Below are 7,650 nucleotides of genomic sequence, written 5' to 3'. Positions count from 1 at the left end.
TTCTGCTGAACACAATTTGGGAAACAATATTCTAGAAGAATTTAAGGGCAAGAGATACCAGTTCTTGCCTCCCCTGTTAAAAGTCTCTGATTCTTCTATGATGTGTCATGTTAATAATAATATATCTGACATTTATTGAATTCTTATTATAGGACGGGCAATGCTAAGTATTTTAAATGCATTATCTTATGTAACCTGCAAAACAGCCTTTGAGGTTGCTCTTCTTATCTGCATTTTATAGATGAGGAATAGAAGCTGAGGTTAATTTGCTCAAATTCACACGGGCAATGAATGGGACAACTGGGGTTTGGGGCTAAGGGTTCTTAAATTCTGAAGCCTGTATGTTTAACCACCAGTGGTGTTTTTCAAATCCTGTTTTCATAGCTCTGGAGTTCTAGTTATGCCTCAGAAGCAGCTGCAAAGGAAGGAACAGGGGGAGCAGGTGATGGGGGGGAGGCCAGCTCTGTGAAATGATGCTTCCCTGAGGGCCACTTCAACCAGAGCATCTGTGCCTTCCTCTCTTTTATAAACGGGGTCTCTGCAGAAAGCTATCGTGCAAGCGTTCGGAGCATGTTGGCAACTACTGGAAAGGGAAATTTCCTTCCTTTCCTCCCTCATTTCTTGTGAGTCGTGAGGCTGCGTTTCTGTGAAGACGCTGGAGGAGCGTTTGACTGGCCCCTAGAGCTAGCTCAGGTAGCCTGCCTCCCTGGGAGTTCCTGTGTCCGAAATCGAAGACTGTACGAATTTCCTTAGCTATCTTCGAATTGCAGGAAATGGGGGGGCGGGGGGTATTAGAACACTCCCTCTAAGCCTGCCTGTGCCTCGCCCCCGATAGGAGATTTAGGGAATTGCAGGGTATTCGGTGCAGAACTGGCATAGGATATCGAGGCATATTCAAGAGACCCATGGGTCCGAGGAACTTAAAAAGATAAAGTGAAACAAAGGGGATACAAACTGCGTATTAGAGTTTTCAAAGGGCAGATTCCTTAAGCATCTCAATAAAATTAAGTGGGAATTGGATGCAGCACGAAATCCCTTTTGTCTCAAATAACCTATCCTCGAGCTGCAGCCTGGCTGGCATCGATCTCTGCCATCTGGCTTGGTGGCTTCTTTCCTATTCGCGTTATTTTCGCTTAGACACCATCTTGTTTCCTGCCAGTCAGGAGCAGTCTGCCTAAGCGTGTAGTTAGGCGCTGGCTTCAGGCCCCCACCCCGATGCAAACCTCCTATACTTCTGGGGATTTCTACTTCATTTCTGGTTCCTGTCTGGGGGCTGGCCCCAAGCCAGACTCCTGTCCCTAATCCTGGTGGTTAACACTTGGGCTTCCGTGAAGACTCAGAGGTTCCTAGCTTAGGTCATCCTGGGAATTACATAAATTCCAAGGGCTCTGTTGTGTAGTAATATGCCTTTTAACTGTGGCCTTGGGGCAGCCATTCTGATTGGTTATTGTTTTAGCTTTTTGTTAAATTAATTAATGCCCTTAATGAATTAGATGTGTTTGAGTGGAGGAATGTGGTACCCAAGTCCCCTTAATGTTGGGGAATTGTATAGTGGATGCAAATCTCAGGAAGAAGACTGTCTTATGGGATCTCCTAGGTCTTTTTTTTTTCCCTTTAAATTTTTTATTGTTATGTTAATGACCATACATTACATCATTAGTTTTTGATGTAGTGTTCCATGATTCATTGTTTGTGCATAACACCCAGTGAGATCTCCTAGGTCTTTTGATCTATTCATTTCTTTTGCAACTCTTTTGATCTGTACAACTGGTTTGATCTGTGCATTGCAAGTGGAGTAGGAGGGCCACCACGGGTATGCTTCAATTCAGAGACAGCACACAAGGCACACTGAAACAGAATTAAGTCTATTCGTAGCTATAAAATATGGATGCAAGTTAGAGACAGAGGAGGGTATGGGGAGGTGGCAGGTGGAAGAGGTTGCCAGGTTACCCCCCCTCCCCTGTGCTCATGCATGGAGTTACTTATATTGCTGTGATGTCTTAGCTCTGGACATGCAGTGGTGATAAAAAGTATGATTGGTCGAAACTGCTGCTGCTGCTTATTGTCCTCTTCATTTAAATACTTTTATAAAGGAAAGTTTCCCAAAAGCCCTGAAGAGATTTCAAGACCAAGCGTGTCTGATGAGTGGGGGTAGCATCTGTAATCTTGGTGCCTTTCTTAGTTAAAATAAAATTGAAGAATGTCAGATACCCAAAAGCATGACATAAAATTAATCAAACTTAGCACCTCTTTTCCTCAGGGATTCCTAAATCCTAAATCTTAGCCTTTTTAAAAGTTACTGCAAAGATCATAAGGGATAAAAATGGTCATATTTAAAACCCATGGAAGAACATTAATTTAAATTATGATAATATGACCTATTAAAGAGATGTACTCTGCTTTCCCACCAGACCAGGCTAAAATAAATCAATTTTTGTGCATCTTTTGGGAAGCAAATGGAAGTTACTTACACTAGTGGTCAGAAATTAAAAACAAGTGAAAGTAGCTACAATTTATCACCTTTCTCTCTAGTGGTGTTTGCACAGGGCGTCATCATCTCTGCCATTTTCTCAGGCTTTCTACACTTCTTTAAGCTCTACGCTTGGATGGAAAACGATCAAAAGCATCACAAATTCAGAGAAATGCCAAGCAGATTCCTTCCCGCATCAGGAGAAACAGACAACTTGATACAGGTGTTCAGGCTGTAGGGAAAGTATATATAAAATTAGTGGTGTCTGTGCCATTACAGTTACTCATTAGAACTAGACAAATACTTTACATGAGAACTCAGATCTGACCAACACCCAAGCCATCTTCTTACCTACAACACATTTACAAAGGAACGTGGCCCCCTCAGAACCCCTCCCATCTTGCCCTGAAGTTCAGCAGGCAAAGTCATGATGGTTTAAGTGAGGAACCTCTGATTGGGGTTGGAGTAGCTTTATCCAGCATACCAAACAAAATATCAAGATATTAAAGATTTGGATAGAGTTTGAAGCAAAAAAAAAAAATCTTTAAGATGGGAGTTAGAATACATGAATACTAAAGAAAGAATAGAGGAATGCATATTATAAGGTGCTAGGATCACAGAGATGATGCCTTTGGAAATAATCTCTGGCACCATATGGATGTAATTAGAATATTGAAGAGTCTTGGCAAATCGGGTTACAAATGCAAAAATGTTTCTAATCATTGTGGTCAGCTGAATTCTCTTGAACTTTTCATTCATTCATTCTACAAATATTTATTGAGAACATTACATGTCAAGTGCTGTTGTAGGTGCTGGGGATACAGTGATAAATAGAATTTTTGCCCTCATGGAGCTTGAGCTCTTTTAGATAATAGTTTCCTTTATCGTAGTCTGATTCCAAGTTTTTCAGATACTTTGTTTTATTTTAAAGCCACTCTGATCTATTAAAGATCTCTCTCTCTCTCTTTTTTTAAGATTTTATTTATTTATTTTGACAGAGAGACAGCGAGAGAGGGAACATAAGCAGGGGGAGTGGGAGAGGGAGAAGCAGGCTTCCCGCCGAGCAGGGAGCCCGATGCGGGGCTCGATCCCAGGACCCTGGGATCATGACCTGAGCCGAAGGCAGACGCTTCACCGACTGAGCCATCCAGGCGCCCCTATTAAAGATCTCTTTGTTTTGGGTTATTCTATGTGCTGTACTTAATGCTAGGCACAACGTGTAAAGTGCAAGTCAGTCAATTCTAGTTCAAATGGAGATATAGAGATACATTTTTGGCTTTGGAAAGTAGGCAACAAGACAAAGAGACAGGACTAAAAGATCAGATAAAAAGCACAAGATAACAGGAGAGTAGTGATTTGGGGTGAGTGCTAGGACCTGGTAGCTGGAACCAAGTGAGAAGTCTAGAGTTGGATTGGGAGGATGCTTGATACGGAGGGCCCATTAAGAAGTCCCTGAGCCAACCTAGAGGGTATTATGCTAAGTGAAATAAGTCAGACCGAGAAAGAAAAATACAATATGATTTCACTCCTATGTGGAATCTAAAAAACAAAACAGATGAATAAATACAAAGCAGAATCCAATCCAAAAATGCAGAGAACAAACTGATGGTTGCCAGAGGAGAGTGGGGCATTGGGCAAAAAGGGAGAAGAGGGGTGGAGGATGCAGGCTTCCAGTTATGGAATGAATGAGTTGTGGAAGTAAAAGGTACAACACGGGGGATATAGTCAAGGATACCGTAACAGCATTGTATGGTGACGGGTGGTAGCTACACTTCTGGTGAGCACAGCATAACGTATAGAGCACCGAACTACCATGTTGCACACCCGAAAGTAATGTACCATTGTATGTCACCTCTACTCACAAAATAAAAAAAAAAAAAAAAGTCACTGAGCCAAAACAGTGTAGGGGAGCTGGAAGACAGGCATAAATAATGAGTAAAACTCAGGTGTGTGTGTCAGCAGCAACTACAACTAGGTTACAGGGCAAGATCCGACATAAGTAGACACCAAAAGAGAACAGAACCAATGAGAGGCCAGAGTAGCTGGATTGAGTGGACTATATCTGGGGGTGGGGACCAGGTAGTCTGAGCAAGTGAGGCTTCTAGGGGCCGGTAACAAATACAGGAGGAGGTTGCAGATGGGCTGCCATGAACACGTTAAGTCGGAACTGGCAGGTGTTTACGGAAGCAGGATGAGTATCAAAACTGAGAAATTTGAAGCAAAGACAGAAAACTGTGAGATGGCAAGGAAGGTGGGAATCTGGGTCCAGACCTGGTCAGGAAGTTCAGGAGCCTCTTAACAGGAGAGGTAGGCTAGTTTGAGGAAGGCTGGCAGAGTGGCATTCCTGGGGTTGGAAGATCTTGGTTGAATTGGGAAGTTGGCAAGTAAGAACAGTTTTCTCGAGGGGGCATCTCAGAGCATTTGGGGTCCCTTTGTTGAGGGACAGTCCTCCTTGAAAAACACCCAGAAAGAAAGCTAACATTCGTGAGCACTGCTGTGTATCAGGCTGTATTAAAGGCATTGCACATATAAATAATAATGATGGATATTTTTAATACAGAGCTTACTGCTTCTACTCTGTTCCTGTTCCCTACACAGCAGGGAAAAGGGTTGCACCTTATGGAATGATGGTATGAGGAGATTGGTGGATTCTTTGTATAGCAAAATAATACTTTGATGAAAAATTTATATAATAGTTTGTATATGTATATATATATATATATATATATGAACTATTGAAAGCCTCTGGAAACTATCCTTAGAACATTCAACAAATGGAGAAACATTTATTTGAGAAAATCTACCAAATCTCAGAACAATGAGTCTGTGGCATTTGGACCAGAACCTATGTCCATCTTCTCTTCCCCTAACTCCATGGGACCAAACTCTAACAGAGGCACACTACTTGGAGCAGGTGTAGCCAAGAAGGGGGCTTTTCCTACCCCCAACTTCTAGGGCTAATGTTTTGTTTCAGAAGGGGTGGGCCAGTGTCTCTTACTTGCCCCCCACCCTCCCAACCTATGTCACAAAAGCACTATTCCAGGCAGGTGCACCTGACAGGATTGGTACTTCCTTCCCTCATCCAGCTCCCATTTGCACAGCAAGGGCTGTTTCTGTCCCAAGCTCCGATGGGATGGTATAGAAATTCTTCCCAGGAAAAGAGGCAGGCTGCAAGGACAGAGAACCCCACAACTCCGCCTCAGAGGACTGAATTTATTTGGAACAGAAAATGGAGAAGTTCATGCCTAGGGTTTTCTTGAAAACGGTAGGTGTCTTGGTGGAGTCAGTGTTGAGTTTCTACATCATATTATCTAAACTGTATAGTTTTCAATAAAAAATGAGGCCTACAAAGAAACAGGAAATTGTGATACAAACACAGGAAAAAAAAGTAGACAATAAAAAATGCCTTTGAAGGGGCCCAGATGATGGACTCAGACAACTGAGACTTTCAGGCAGCTATTATAAATATGTTCAGAGAACTAAAGGAAACCATGTTTAACGATTTAGAGGCAGGATGGTAATGCTGACACATCAACTAGTGTAAAGAGATGGAAATTACAGAAAGGACTGGATGTAAATTCTGGAGTTTAGAAGTACGATAACTGAAAAGCAATATTCACTAGAGGGACTCAGCAGTAGATCTGAGTGTGCAGAAGAAAAATCAGAGAATTTGAAAGAAGATTAATACAGATTATACCACCCAAAGAACAGAAAGTAAATAGAATAAAGAAAAATGAACAGAGTCTCAGAGAAACGTGAAACACCATTTAATGCATCGACATGTAATGGTAGTGCCAGGAGAGACTAAAGGTGCAGAAAAAATGTTCAAAGAAGTCATGGCTGAAAACTTATACAGTGGAAAAAAAACAAAAAACAAAAAAACAAAACGCTGATACACACATATAAGCAGTTGAACAGACTCTTAGCAGGATAAACAAGAGATTCATACTCAGAAACATCATAGTCAAAATGTTGAAAACCAAAGATACAGAGAAGCTCTTGAAAGCAGCAAGAGAAACAGGACCCCCCCCCCAGTAAGATCAACAGCCGACTTCACATCAGGAATAATGGAGGCTAGCAGGCAGTGTGACGGTATATTCACAGAAAGAAAGAATCTCTCGGCCAAGAATCCCATATGACAGTCTCAGATAAATAAAAACAGAACTAATTGTTGGCAGAGCTGCCTTATAAGGAATACTAAAGGAAGTTCTTTAAGTTGAAAGGAAGTGACCTCAGACGGTAATTTGAATCTACATCAAAAAAAACAGAGCTGATAAAAATCGAGGTAATGATAAAAGACAATATTGTTACATTTTTATTTTTTCTTCTAATTTAAAACAATATCTGTAAAATTGTATTATTGGACCTATAATACATAGAAATATATCTGTTTATAACATCACAAAGATGAGAGTGGAGATGAAGCCATATTGGCTTGAGGAAGTGACACCAGGAGGTCCTCCCATCCACAGAGAGAAACGAAGATAACTCCACCTGATAAATAAGAAAATGAATGTATTTTAAGAAACTCCTACGAAGATATTTGTGCTCTTATTTCTTCTCTTGGCTTACATAAAAGACAGTATTATAAAAAGCAGTAATTCCAACAACGTATTGTTGGGTTTGCAATTTAGGCATTCATATGGAAACAAGAGCACAAAAAAGGGAAAGAGAATGTAGCAATACAGAATAAATTTCACTGTCTTACTGGAATTAAGTTAGTGTTAATCTGAAGGAGATTTTAATAAGTTAAGATGCATATTGTAAGCCCTAGAGCAACCATGGAGGAGATTGCTAAAAAAATATATAGTTCAAAATCCTTAAGGGAGTTTAAATAGTACATAGCAGCTATCCACTTAAGTCAAAGGAGGTGGTAAAGGAAGAATATAGGAACAACATGGTTATGAGATATACAGAAAACAAAAAGAATGGTAATTAACAATCCAGCCATATGAATAATAATATTGGATATGATTGTATTAAACCCTCCAATCAAAAGAAAGGGGTTGCCAGACTGGATAGAAAAAAAATGCTCCCACTTATGTGTTGTCCACAGGAAACACACTTTGGATTCAAAGACACAAATAGGTTGAAAGTAAAAGAATAGAAAAAGATATGCCATGTAAACAGCAGGCATAAGAGATTAGACTGATAAAGTATCAGATAAATGGACTGTAAGA

Source organism: Eumetopias jubatus, unplaced genomic scaffold, assembly GCF_037043125.1.
Source record: "Eumetopias jubatus isolate StellerSeaLion01/CBP00866 unplaced genomic scaffold, mEumJub1_p1.0 scaffold_13, whole genome shotgun sequence".
In the NCBI taxonomy this organism is placed as follows: Eukaryota; Metazoa; Chordata; class Mammalia; order Carnivora; family Otariidae; genus Eumetopias; species Eumetopias jubatus.
The sequence above is the reverse complement of the archived record's forward strand: the minus strand, read 5'-3'. Positions refer to the sequence as shown.